The sequence below is a fragment of the Saimiri boliviensis genome, chromosome Y, assembly GCF_048565385.1.
Source record: "Saimiri boliviensis isolate mSaiBol1 chromosome Y, mSaiBol1.pri, whole genome shotgun sequence".
Taxonomy (NCBI): domain Eukaryota; kingdom Metazoa; phylum Chordata; class Mammalia; order Primates; family Cebidae; genus Saimiri; species Saimiri boliviensis.
The window spans coordinates 17,541,153-17,556,245 of NC_133471.1; positions in this window are offsets into that span (position 1 = coordinate 17,541,153).

Consider the following 15,093-nt stretch of genomic DNA (forward strand, 5'->3'; position numbering starts at 1 on the left):
AGGTTAAGGGATTTGGAGTTCTTCCGGATGAAAGAATTTGGGATCTTTGAGGCTGAGGAAATTCTGGGTCTCAGGTGAAGATTTGGGTCTCTCATTAAGGGGCTTTAGGGTCTTTTGACACTGAAGTTATTTAGTCCTTGAAGCTAAAGGGATTGAGCTTTCAGGCTGAGTATTTAGGTTATCTGAGGTTGGAGAAATTTGGTCTCTCTGTGGGTGAGATATTTAAGGTTCCTCAGGCTGAGGGGTTTGGGGTGCTTTAGGATGAGGGGAATTGTGGCTCCTCAGGCTCCGAATATTTTGGGGATCTAATCATTAGGAGATTCGGTGTTCCTCTGGGTAAAGGGATTTAGGGTCTCTGAAGCTGAGGTACTTCGGGAGTTTTATGCTGAGGGGATTTAAAGTCCCTCAAGGGGTTGCAGTGACCGGTGACAGGGCGAGACTCATCTAAAAAAAAAAAAAAAAAAAAAAAAAAAAAAAAAAAAATCCCCTCGAGGTGAAAGGATTTGGTGTCTCTGGAGGCTGTCAAGATTTGGAGCTTCTCAGGGTGAGGGGATTGGGAGTCTTCCATGCTAATATGAAGGTTTTGGGCGGAGGGTTTACAAGGGTTTCATGCTGCACGACAAAGGCAAAGGCTCCCAGTGCTCTCCAGTCTCACGTGCTCTCCTGCCGCGTTGTCAACTGTGGCAGGGCGTCCTCTCGGTGCTCCTCGGGGTGAGCTGTGGTGGAGGGCAAAGCGCCAGCCCGTAGCCCTCGGTTGCCACAAGCTACCAATCAGCGCTGAGACCAAGGCGATCCTGCCAATCGGCAGTTAAGAGGTGCTAAAGGGGTGGGGGTAGGGCGGAGCCTTGCCTGTCAGTCACGGGCAAGCAACCGGGTTCCGGGCTCAGGAGGTCGGGGAGGGGCCTGGCTTTTGCGCGCCTCTGACTGGAATCGTCCAGCACACAGGCGAAGCTTCGCGGTTTTCATCACTTAGTTTTCCCCAGCTCAGGTGTTGGCGACTGAGCTGGGTGTCAGGGCTGCGCCTCACGTCCCTCCGCAGGCCTGGGTCTTCTGAGGGAACACAGTGTCTTTTTGGATTGCCAGAGTTCTTGCGCTAAGTCTCATGCGGGAGGGTATAATTCATTGACTTTTAGTGTATCCAAGGTCACACAGCTTTTGACTCTAATCTAAAACATTCTGTCATCCCCCTTAGCAGTCACTCTCCCACCGTCCCTTTCCCTAGCTCCTGGCCCCCACGAGCCCCTTTCTGTCTGTGGATTGGTCTGTTCTGAACGTTCTTTAACAGTCGACCCTCCGCCGTGGTCATTGGTGTCTGGCTTCCTCCCCAGTGCACGCTGTTCTTGAGCTTCGTCTGGTTGTAGCATGGGTCAGGACAGAGGCCTGTTTGTGGGCAGTTTTCAGTGTCACACAATGCATGTCCTGCCTGGGGCGAGGCAGCCTTCACCCTGCAAGTGATCCTGGGTTGGAGGCGGCACCAGTGGCGGCCCCATGCGTGTGCTGTGCCCAGTGCCCTCCAGCCCTCAGAGGCGGAGACAAAAGCCCCTTCCCTGATCACCGAACAGACTCTGACCAGTGCTTGTTCTTGGCTGCCACCCTGTCATGTCCAGCAGCAGGATTTGGACTGGCCGAGCTAACCCTGCTTCTCTTCCTCCACGGGCCTCCTCGCTGGGAGGCAGAACTCTCACATGGTCTCCTGCCTTGCACACGGCCTGTGCCCCGGGGAGCCTGGCTTGCAGTCGACAGCAGGTACCTTCCTCCCTCCTCCCCCTACCCAGGTCTGCCAAGGCCTTTGTGGCTGTGAGAGACAGAACACCCGCCGGACATGGCTGAGCCGTGACCAGCATGCTGGCTTCCAGAGTCCAGGGTGTTCCAGCTCCCACCCGCCCAGATGGAGCTGTGGGGAGCATGATCAGGACTCTGTCTTCCTGTTCTCTAGCAGAGGCAGGGAGCCCAAGCCACCAGAGACCGTCCTCAGAGCCCGGACCCTCAGCAGAGGACCCCGGCACAGGCCTGCACCAAGCTGAGGGCCACCTCATCTTGCCGGGGTGCTGGGAGGGCGGGGCTTGCTGAGGGCTGTGGGCTGGAGAAGGTGGAGCGGGGGAGACCGGCCGACCCTGGTTCCTTGCACCTCCCTGCTCAGATGCGGCTTGCCCAAGGGGCATCGAGGTCCCAGGCCACCTGCTGGCCACCTGTGCTGGGCCCACAGGGCAGAGTGTAGGTGGGCAAGTGTCTCAGTGACTGTCCTGTGTTCCAAAAGAAAAAACAATTAGTGAGAAGAATGAATTTTTAGTTTTCCAAATGTCTTTGAATGCAGAAGCACATATGAAAGTCAAGCTTCTTTTTTCCCTTTTTTTTTTTTTTTTTTTTTTGACAGAGTCTTGCTCTGTTGCCGGGACTGGCATGCACTGGTGTGATCTCGGCTCACTGCAACCTCCACCTCCTGGATTCAAGCGATTCTCCTGCCTCAGCCTCCTAAATAGCTGGGATTACAAGTGCATGCCACCACGCCCAGCTAATATTTTTTGCAGGGGTGCCTGTGTGTGCAGCCATGCGTGTGTATGTCTATGCGTGTGTCTTTCAATAGACCCAGCTTGTACCATGCTGACCAACTTTGAAACTTCTTGGCTCAAGCGCTATGCCAGCATGGGGCTACCAAAGTGCCATCACTTTTCAAGGGTGAACTGCCACGCAAAACCTCATATTTTGATAAATGATTAAACTGACCTACTTAAACTGCAGGCTTTCTTGGGGGAGAACCTTTTAAATAATGTACAATCCTTTAGTGATTTGAAATATACACTAACCAGATTAGGTATCCACAAACTCTGCTTTTCAGCAATAAACGTCTTTGGCCTTTCAGGGACCCGGCTGCAAAAGGAGGGGTGAGGCACGCTAAGTCTCTGAGCCCCGCCTCCGCTGGGATTTGCGGAGGCTAGGAGCAGTGCTCTGGCCTATGCATGCGAGAAATCTCACTGGCAATCTCCCTATGAGAATGTAACGTCTGAAAATGACGTGAGGTGCCACAGCTGCATGACAACGTCCTCCCTGCCACCACACTGCCCCACCCTGCAATCCACCCAGCCCGGCTGCCGCCAGACTGCCCCACCACGCTGTTCCGAGTAGAAGCCCCGCCCTACCTCGTGCCCCATGCTAAGTAGCCGACTCTCCCTCAGCAGCAAGTCCACTCACCGCCTTCTTCCCCCTACCAACTTCTTGTCTGTGGAAAAGCTGCCTTCCCCTAATCTGGTCCCTGGTGCCAGAATGGCAACAGATTAAACGACCCCCATTATGTTACTCAGGCTAGCCTCCAACTCGTGACCTCAAGTCATTCTTACACCTTCCCTTCCGAAAATGTTGGGATTACAGGAGTACGTCAGTTTGCCAGGTCAATACAAAACCTTAAGCACATCTATTTGCTTCCGTTTTAGCCTATCTACCACCATTGATCTCCACTGCAAACACGTCTTCCATTTAAATTATTGACGGTTCCAGAGATACAGGAAACGTCTTTCAAATACTGTCATGGAAGGAGGGAGACAATCACAGGTTTAAAAGAGGCAAATTTAAACTGATTATTCACGCTTCCAGACTTCTGCAAACCCGAAAGTTACGCAATTTATGCCAACCTTAGTATACTACATCCTGTGAAGAAAATCAGACATTTGAAACGTGCTAACTAAAAGTACAAGCTTTCGTTGTTTCCCGGATCACACTGCGTAAGTACACTGCCTGTGTATTTGAGTTATGACCACACTGACAGAGAAAAACCGTTTCAACAAAACGTGCACAGGAAAACAATGGCGCCCGAGGTCCCTCTCCCACAAGCTGCCCCCACATCGGACACGTCCAACAGCAAAAGGAAGAATCCTCAAGAAACATCCGTGAGTTTAACAAACCCGAGTTTCTCACGGGCGCTAAGGACGAGCCCGCTCTACCGTCTCCTCCCATAATTCAACGCCCGCACACTGAAAACCCCAGCCCCATTCATTGACAATGTCGGAACGCCTGGTGAGACCAACCTGACCAGAGAAACAGAAATTACAGGTGCTTCTTAGCAGGACAAACAGCCTCTGGGTCACCGGGCCCTCAGGCTGCTTCCATCTGGCTTTGGAAGCCTCTAGCCCCGGCCGCCCTGAGATGCCCAGAAGCGGACTGGGCGGGAAAGAAAGATCCCCCGGCAGCCCTACGGAAGTAGCCGAAACAGCCTGTCGGCAGCCAATCAGTGCGACGGTGGGTGGCGGTCTTCCAGGGCGGAGGGGCGTGGCCGCATCCGGGTGTCCTGCAGCTCCACCCTCCTCTGGCCCGCGGTGGGTGAAGAGTTGGCGGAGTTTCCGCCCAGTAGCTCTGGGTTCTCGCACAGGCCAGACGTGCAGCCAGCCCTTTGGAATTTTGGGCGTGGAAGTCCCACGGCCTAACTACCATCATGACTGTGACAGGCCGTTGACCCACAGCGAACACATGAAACGTCTCACTTCCTTTGGCAGGCCAGGCAGATGGTCCTGAATGTTGCAGATCCAGAGGAGAGAGAGAGGGACCAGCGCTGGCTGCTGCGGCAAGGGCGGCGCGGAGGAGGCTTGGGGGAAGTGGGACGGGGCAGGCACGTGGGAGGAAAGCCGCCTGGAACCTTGCTGGGGTGGACTTTGTCTGCACTCTTGGCAGGTATAGGCGAATACAGACCCTGAGTGCCATGTTTCCTCCCTAAGGATGCTGAACTCCCAGGAGCATTCCTCTGGTGATGGGTCCTAGGCACATCGGAGGCCAGCCGCCAGGGTCACCCGTGGATGGACTGTGTACACGCTGTGCTGTGTGCACGCAAGACACTGCATTGCCAACCCAGAGGTTCCCGCCAGCGAGCAACACTGGCATGCACCACTGCCGTCAGGGCTTCGCAGGTCCAGGGCCTGCTCTGTGTCTTCCAACCTGCTGGGCATAGCTGATCCCGCTGGGGCCCAGGACCCCAAGGTGCATGCATGGGACGGCAGCACGGTGGGGCATCCCAGGAGCCCTGGGTCCACTTAACTTTAGCAACGGATGCTCAGCAGGGCGAGACCCATGGGTTTTTCAAAGACCGGTTCGAACGGTGTAGGGGTTCCCTGGCATGTGTTGAGCAGCAGAGGCAGGTGTCTGTGGGAGGCCGGAGGAGGGCATTGTGTTCAGCCTGGAGGTAGGAGAGGGTGACTAGTGCACAGAGTGGTGGATTGTGGACCAGAGCACTATCCTTGCAGCTGCCCATTTGGGATGACTAGCAGCAGAGTTGAGCTCAGACTTCCCAAGGCAGGCTTTGGTGGAGCCAGGCCAGAGGTGCTAGAGTTAAAGCAGAAGGCAGGGATATGGAAAGGGAGGGGAGCCAATGCCAGCGTCCAGTAGGTCAGAGGGCAGCTTCTTTATGCCTGCGTAAGAGCACAGGGTAGGCACGGGGAGCCAAGCTCATCACTAGCAAGGGGGAATAGCCTCATCACGAAGCCTTCATCCACAGCAGAAAGTTCAAGGGCACATTTCTCTGGGAAAGCCCCTGTAGGAAAGGGAGTCTGCATGCCCATGATAACCATTAAGCCACCCCTGCCCCCACGCCTGTTTCCAGCATGCTCACCCCAGAAGCCCAAGGTAGTCAAGGCTGTTCATGGTGCAAAGGACTGCTGTCCTCTGCAAGGCAGGCACTGGCACCCCTGACACATTATTCCCTCTGGCAGGGCTGCACCTAAGGGGTTGTAGGCCCTGAACATGTGTGAGCTCCGTTGCTCTCCTCAGAGAGGCCAGGAGAAGAGGACACTCCACGCCTGGACAGCAGCACCACCTGTGCAGCTCAGCAACCCTTAGGAAGCAGCTGCCTCACACCATGCCACCCTGCCCCCAACTGGCTGCTCACTTTTTCTGTGCCTGGCTGATGGTTAGTAGAGGCTTTCTCGGTCATGTCGACCTGGCCCCCAAGACCATCACAGCCATGTCAGTGCCCTAAATCTGGACAGTGAGAGAGGACCACTAAGGAAGAGTTCCATGTCAGAGGTTGGGGCATAGTGCCGTCCTACAGTCTTGGTGCTCTTGCAAAGTTGCAGGGTGTTTTGTGGCACGCCCAGCCAATCATATGGAAGCTCCTTAACCCGAGGCAGATTGCGCAGCACACCCAGATGTCGACCTGCATCAGAAAGCATGATAAAGTCCTGCTTAGCTACGTGACGGATTTGCAGGTCAGGTAACAGGGACTGGGTCTTTGCGAGGGCTCATATGTCTGGGTAAGGGTGGGGTCGCCCCTTGAGGCCCCAGCATATTTCAGGGAAGAGCTGGGCAAGGGAATCACATGCACCACTCCAGCTACCAGGCCACCTCCGTCCAACTAGATGATTGGTCTCTTTGAGTCTGTCCTTTCTCTTCAGCCATGCAGGCTGAGGAAGTCAGACAGCTCCAGTAATGGGCCACAGAATAAAGGTGTTTTTCTCTTTACAACCTTTACTTCTGCAGTGAAATGACCATTAAGGATTATCCTGTTACATTTTCAGTAAGGAGTGCCTCCCGGCATGGTATAGGAAGTTGTATGTGGAAGGATATGCCTGGCTTGGGCCTTCCTGACTCCTCTTCCTCCAGGATACAGGATTTCTCATTTCACTGCAGTCCTGTGGTCCTGGGATCATGAAGGTAAAGCCCCCATCTATAGGCAGAATATTGCCAACCTGAACTTCTTCAGCTGGTTGGCGCACCATGACTGCCCAGGGTCTGGCAGGATTGCAGAAGTGGGACCATTGTGGGGATCCTAGGAAAGGACCTAGCTGATTATTCCCAGGCCTCTGGAGAATTGGCTCTGAATTTGTAATCCCAGCTAGGTCACAGGCTGAGACAGGAGAAGCAGAGGTTGCAGTGAGCTGAGATCCTGCCACTGTACTCCAGCCTGGGCAAAAGGGTCAGACTCCATCCCAAATATATATATTTATATATTTAATGGTGGTCACTGTTCATTGTTTCCAGCTAAATGCTATCATTTTCCACAGAAGAAAGCTTCTTTTCCTGTCAACAACAATATAATTTTTTTACCTTGCCGTAGAGCCCAAATAATAAGGCCTCTATGATGTCAGCTATTTTAAAGCGTGCAATTTACTAGTGAATAAGTACATTCAAATAATTATGCAACCAACATAACCATCCAACTCTAGAATGTTTCCATCTTCCCAAACAGAAACTGTCCACATTAAGCAGCAATTTCCAGACTAGGCAAGGAGGCTCAAGCCTGTAACCCCAGCACTTAGGGAGTCCAAGGCGGGCAGTTCAGGAAGTCAAGAGATCAAGACCATTCTGGCCAAAAGAGTGAAACCCCGTCTCTACTAAAATGGAAAAATCAGCTGAGCGTGGTGGCACTCACTTGTAATTCCATGCCACTTGGGAAGCTGATGCAGACAGTTGCCTGTACTCCAATCTGGGTAACAGAGGAAGACTATATCTCAAACAAAAAGGAAGAAAGAAAAGAGGAGAAACACCAATTCCCCATTGCACCTTCCTAGTCTCTGCCACTCAGAGTTCCAGTTTCTGTCTCTGAAATATGTGCCTGTTCTAGACATTTTAGATAAATGAAGTCATATGCTATGTGGCCTTTCATATCTGGCTTCTCTCACTCAGCCTGATGTCTTTAAGGTTCATCCACACTGCTGCCTGTGTTTGAGCCTCATTCCTTTTCCTGTACAGTATTTCACTGAGTGCACAGAGCACCTTCTGTGTACCCGTTCATCCATGGATTGGACACCTGGGTTATTTCCATCTTTGGGCTGTGGTGAATCATGCTGCTATGTATGTGCATGTAGCAGTATGCTGTGTTTTTCTCAGAAAGCCTGGAGAAATACGTTCACACATGACGTCTTTTACTTTGCGGGGATGTTGATGGATCTGGAAACCCTCATTCTCGACAAACTAGCACAGGAACAGAAATCCAAACACTGTATGTTCTCACTCCTAAGTGGGAGCTGAAAAATGAGAACACATGGACACAGGGAGGGGCACATCATACACCAGCACCTCTCAGGGTAAGTGGTGGAAGGAAGAGCATCAGGAGCAAATAGCTAAACCACGATGGCCTTAATACCTAGATGATGAGTTGGCTGCTGCAGCAAACCACTGTGACACACATTTACCTATGTAACCAAGCTGCACACTTGTCTGTGTTCTCCAGAGCTAAAGACACATACTTTTTTAGATGAGGTTTCAGATTTGTTGCCCAGGTGGAGTGCTGTGCTGTGACTCTGGCTCATGTCAACGTCCACCTCCCAGGTTCCAAGAGATTCTCCTGTCTCAGCCTCTCGAGTAGCTGGGATCAAAGGCATGCACCAGCATGCCAGGCCAATTTTCGTATTTTTAGTAGAGATTGGGTTTCTCCGTGTTGGTCAGTCTGGCCTCGAACTACAAATCTCAAGTGATCCACACACCTTGGCTTCCCAAAGTGCTGGGATTGAAGGTGTGGGCACCACACTGGCCAAAATGAGGTTTTCAAAAAGTTTACATGGTACAAAGAAAAGATGTATAATTGCTTTTATCGTCATTAGCTAGAGAGTAGGACAAAGAGTAATGGAGACATAAAAATGATCTGTGATTGTGACACCTAGGTGGAAATGTGTCATTATTTGTTTCTTCAGCTCTTCCAGACCTGGTGTGGAGGTTCAGGCCAGTAATCCCAGCATTTTGGGAGGCTGAGGCAGGTGGAGCACCTGAGGTCAAGAGTTTGAGTCCAGCCTGGCCAACATGGTGAAACCGTGTCTCCACTAAAAATACAAAAATTAGCTGGTCATGTCTGGGCAGAGTGACTCACACCTGCAACCCCTGCACTTTGAGAGGTCGATGTGGACACATCACCAGAGGTCAGGAGTTGGAGACCAGCCTGGACAACATGGTAAAACCCAGTCTCTACTTAAAACCGATACTTAAGGTGGCCCAGCGTGGTGGTGTTTACCTGTAATCTCAGCTACTTGGGAGTGTAAGGCAGGAGTGTCACCTGAACCCGTGAGGTAGACATTGCAGTGAACCAAGATCATATCATAGCACTCCAGCCTGGGAGAAAGAATGAGATTCACAATGAAAAGAAAAATAATTTTTTTCAAGTTTCCCAAAGTTGCTAATATTTCCATCATGAGCAATATTAGGGGTGGGGAAGAAATTATTCTGTAGTAACACAACATCTGACTGTCAATTCAGGAGTCAATGAGAAACGTATTTCCCAATTTCACTTCTATCAAACATTCATGTCTTTGTTGTCTGCCAGTGCTTCCATCAAGGCATCAAGTGTTTTCTTCTTGAAAACACTATCCCAGGGCTGCGTTCGGTGGCTCATCGCTGTAATCCCAGCATTTTGGGAGACCAAGGTGGTTGGATAATAAGTCAGGAAGTCAAGACCAGCCTGGCCAACGTGGTAAAACCGCATATCTACTAAAAAAATAAATAAATTAGTCTGCTGTGGTGGCAGGTGCCTGTAGTCTCAGCTACTCATGAGGTTAAGGAAGGAAATCGTTTGAACCCAGGAAGTGGAGGGTGCAGTGAGTCGAGATGATGCCACTGCATTCCACACTGGGCAACATAGTGAGACTCCATCTCAAAAGAAGAAAAATAGAAAAGAAAACAGGATCCACAGAGGCCCAAAGTCTGAAGTGGGTGCCTAATCTTCAGGAAGAAGACCCTCCTGCTTTTAAAATAATTATTATTAAAGTTGTAGGGTACACGTGCAGAAAGTGCAGGTTTATTACATAGGTGTATATGCGTCTCATTGGTTTGTTGCATTCATCACCCCATCATCTACTTTAGGGATTTCTGCTAATGTTATCTCCAGCCCCCACGCCCTACTATTCCTCCCCTACTCCCAACCCCCAGCTGTCCATTCCCTAGTCCCCTATTCCCAAGCTATCCTTACCCTAATCCACAAACCTTGCTGTCCCTTCTCTAGTCCCCACACCCTGCTATTCCTCCCCTAGCCCCATAACTGCCCTGCTGTCCCTCCCCTAACCCCTAACTCCTGCTATTCTTCCCCTAGCTTCCACTCCCTGCTCTTTGTCACCTACATCCCCACCAACTGCTATTCCTGCCCTAACCTCTAAACATCTGCTATTCTGGCCATAAGCATAAGCCAAACCCCCTGCTATTCCCCCCAATACACAGCCCCTGCCATCCGTCTTTAATTCCCCATCCCCTTGCATCCCTTTCTTAGCCCCTACACCTGCGCGAGAGGCCACAGTGTGTGATGTGCCCCTCCCTGTGTCCATGTGTTCTTATGGTTCAACAGCCATTTATGAGTGAGAACATGCGGTGTTTGATTTTCTGTTCTTGTGTCAGCTGAACCCCATCCAAAAGTGGGTGAAGGATAGGAACAGACACTTCTAAAAAAAAGACAATTGGATGGGAAAAAGCCTCCTGCTTGTAGACACGGGAAAATCTACACTCAGGGTCCTAATTAGAAATAACAGGGAACTGTGTCCCCTCTGAGACAGTCTTTGCAGGGTATTACTGAGCCTAGTAACCCTGTCAGAATGCTCCCAAGACTGTGATAACTTCAGCCTGCCAGGCACACATCCGCCATGCTCATCAAAAACATTGTCCCAAGGCAGACATGGAAACTAATTTTTTAGAAATATCTTCTGATTGCAGAGTGAAAGGCTCTGTGAGAAAGACAAATGTCATTCCGGGGAGAAAAGCAGGTCTTTGGTGACAAAAATGTGTGTGGATGACGGATACCGGACCGGAGGTTTCCAGAAAATTGAGACAGCTTTTTGGAAAGGGCTGGTAAGAGGGACATTTTCTGTACAGAGGAAAGGGACTCAAAGGCTTCAGAGTATGCAAGCAGAAAACTTAAAGGAGGTAGAGATAAAAGTAGCTGTGAGGCCAGGCATGGTGGCTAATGCCTGTAATCCCAGCATTTTGAGAGTCTGAGGAAGGAGGATCACCTGAGGCCATCAGTTCAAGATCAGCCTGACCAACATGGTAAAACCCTATCTCTACTAAAAATACAAAATTAACAATGCATGGTGTTATGTGCCTATAATCCCAGCTACTTGGGAGACTGAGGGAGGAGAATCCCTTCAACCCGGGAGGCAGAGGTTGCAGTGAGCTGAGATCAAGCCACTGCATTCCAACCTAAGCAACAAGCCAGACTTGTCTCAATAATAATAAGCATCATCATAACGGTCAGGCACAGTGGTGCACTTCTGTCATCACAGCATTTTGTAGGCCAAGGAGAGAGGATTACCTGAGTTCAGCAGTTCGAGACCAGCATATCCAACATGGAGAAACCTGCTGCTACTAAAAATATAAAATTGTCCAGGCAGGGTGGCACATTCCTGTAATTCCAACTACTTGGAAGGCTGAGACAGGAGAGTCATTTGAACCTGGTAGGGGGAGGCTGCAGTGAACCCAGATGATGCCACTCCACTCCAGCCTGGGTAACAAGAGCAAAATCTCTATCTCAAAGAAAGAAACAATAACCAAGGTGGGAAACTTTAATCTGTGTAACCTAGAGATTTGTTGTGTGCAAATTTGGTGGATTTCCTATAATTTGGTGGAATTCCTGTCTTTTCTTTACATTTGCTGAAGGACGTTGTATCTTTAACACCCTTGCTCCCAGGAAAATTCATAGAAAATGCGTCCCCTAAGGCCAGGCATGGTGTCTCACACTTGTAATCCCAGCTACTCTGGAGGCTGAGGGAGGAGAATCATCTGAACCTGGGAGGCAGAGGCTGCAGTGAGCTGACGTGGCACCACTGCACTCCAGCCTGGTGACAGTGTGGCACTCCATCTCCAAAAATTATAAACATTAAAAAATTTAAAAAATTTGCAAAAATACATGTCTTCCCTTTCCAATGTCTGGGGGACAACTGGAGAAGAGCCATTACTCAGAATTATATTATGTTTTGTTTTGTTTTGTTTTGTTTTGTTTTGTTTTGTTTTGTTTTGTTTTTGAGATGGAGTCTCAGTGTGCTGCCCACCTGGAGTTCAGTGGCTACAGCTCAGCTGACTGAAACCTCCACCTCCCAGGTTCAAGCGATTGTCCTGCCTCAGGCTGACGAGTACCTGGGACTACAGGCACCCGCCATTGGGACCGGACAATTTTTGTGTTTCTCATAGAGACTGGGTGTCACCATGTTGGTCAGGCTGGTCTCGACCTCCCTACATCAGGTGATACACCCACCTCAGCCTAACAAGGTTCCTGGATTAAAGGTGTGAGCCACCAAGCCCAGCCCAAAATTAAGGTTTTGAGCATAGATATTGAGTTTCCTGTCCTACTCAACACAAAATCTGCTACTCCTAGAAGTAAGTAAATCTAAGTTGAGGCCAGGAGTTCAAGACTAGCATGGCCCACATGGTGAAACCCAAACTCTACTAACAATGCAAAACTGAGCCAGGCATGGTGGCCAGCAGCTGTCACCCATCTACTCCAGAGGCTGAGGCAGGAGAACCATTTGAACCTGAGGGTGGAGGTTGCAGTGAGTGGACTTCATGCCGCTGCACACCAGCTTGGGCACCAAGAGCATAACTCCATCTCAGAATAATAAAATAATAATAATAATAATAATAATGATGATAATACAATATGGCTGGGTGTGGTGACTCACACCTGTAATCCCAGCACTTAGGGAGGTGCAGGCAGGCAGATGACAAGATCAGGAAACCCAGAACACCCTGGCCAACATGGGGAACCTCGTCTCTACTAAAAATACAAAAATTAGCTGGGTGTGGTGGCGAGTGCCTGTAATCTCAGCTACATGAGAGGCTGAGGCAGGAGAATCACTTGAAACCCAGGAAGCTGATGTTGTCGTGAGCCAATATCTCACCTTAGTCTTGGCTAAGAAGAGCTATACTATATATATATATATATATATATATATATATATATATATATATATATATCTGAATTATGTCATATGCTGGGAATATTCTCTCACACCTTGAGTGACACAGAGTGAGAATATCACAGCAAATTCATTAATTAAATAGGAATGAACCAACAGGTAGATCTAAAGTTTCTTCTCAAAAAATGAATAAAGTTATTGAAATAAAACAGAATGAATCACCACCTACCTCTGTTGTATTTTCTAAAAAATTAAAGCAAATCAATTAATTAAAGTAAGAATGAATAAATCCCTAGATCCACAATTTCTTCTGACAAAATTAATACAATTACTCAATTAAATTAAACAAGTAAGAATGAGCAACTAGATGCATCGTATCGTCTCAAAAAAGTAAATAAAATTAATTAAATGAAGTGAGAATGAATCTCTACCTAGACCTATGATTTCCTCTCAAAAAATAAATACAATTAACTTAATGAAACAAGAATGAATCTGCACTTAGATCTATGACCTCTTCTAAAAAATAAAATTAATTAATTAAATAAAAAAAGAACGAATCAGTACATAGATGTGTAGTTTCTTTTCAAAAGGAAAATACAGTTAGTTAAACTAAGAATGAGTCCGTACATAGATCCGTTGTTTCTTCTCAAAAACATAACACTGATTAATTAAGTAAAACAAGAATTAATCAGCACCAAATTCCATAGTTTCTTCTCAAAAAAAAATAATTAATGAAATAAAATAATAATCAATCTATAGATGCATAGTTTCTTCTCAAAAAGTAAATAAAAGTAATTAATTAAAGTAAAAATGAATCCAGACATAGATCCATCATTTCTTCTCAAACATAAATAACATTAATTAATTAAATAAGGTGAGAAGGAATCCATACACAGACCTTCATTTCTTCTCAAAAAAAAAAAAGGGATAAAATTAAATAAATAAAATAAGAATGAGAGAACAAATACATCCATAGGTTTTTCTCAAAACATAAAAATAAAAAAATATAAAACAACGAATCAAATAAACCAAGAAGGAATCAACACCTAGATCCATAGTTTCTTCCACACTGTAGAATTTGGAGATAAGAATGAGATGCCCTCTGGCAGATCTGGGGGTATGTCATCCCCAGGGTTTAGCAGGGCCGTGTGATCATGGCATGAAGGGTCTTCCTGGGACAGGTGCCTCTTGTGATCAAAATCCTCCCTACTGGCCCCGGAGTGCACAGGTGAGGTTAGGAGCTGGCCACCTGGCCAGGCTGTGCCCAGCCCTCCAACAGCAGGGAAGGAGGAGCAGAGTCCAGCTTTGGTGCATTTGGAGTTAGTTACCAAGGAAACCAAGGGACCACAAGTCTGAGAGGCTTGGGGAGAGCCTCTCCACCCAGGCACGTGAAAACCCATATTAATAAGTAGCAGCCGGGCACAGGCTGGCACCCCCTTAGACGGATACACGCAGAAACGAGGTTCCCAATGATGGCTCCTGGCAGCTGACATCTGCCTCAGTTCCCATTTTGATCTGGGTCATCCTCACTTCAGGAAAGGGAGGGATGGAGATGTGCTTAGCCATGCTCCAATAAACACATGGCTTTCTGATCGTTGAGAAAAGGCAGCATTTCTGACTTGAGCCAGAGGCTTTGAAAGCCGAGCGTGCCGGAACCTCCCTCCCTGGGAGCTGTTAGGTGGGATTAGCTTCTGGCATCACCACACTGCTCTGTCCAGACTGACTTCCTCGGCTGACCCCAGGAGGAAGGACACTGTGACTCAGTTTCCCCAGCAGCTCCCAACCACTCTTTGGGATGTCTGTTTGTGAGAAGGAGAGCATCTGTGTTGGAAATAGATGCTCGGTGTCAGAAAGAGATATCAGAACTGAGACAAAGGATCTTTCAGCAATGCAATTTTTGCTTCCTGGGCTGCAGGAAGGGGACCTTCACTAGCCATCGTGCCACGAGAGTAAAATGAACAAAGGAAAATACACACATTTATCCCTGATGCATGTGGGGTCGTCCCTGCTGCTTTGTCTGATCTCTCTTGGCTGGAGCCAGACCTCACCATCTAACCAGAACACAATTGGCTAACACGTTAAAACTTCTCTGAACAGCTAAAAGCAATGTAGAGCTGGGACACGCCTGTGGCCAAGTCCAGCACAGATAGCTTAAAGTACAAGGCCATAGAGTGTAGTATGTGCTTGTAAGCACACCATGTCTAACAGGTATATAGGATAGGGCTTCACAAAGTTATGAGCACACTTGTTCTTTAAGAAGAAAGGAACTTCAGAAAGGAAGTTTTCTACT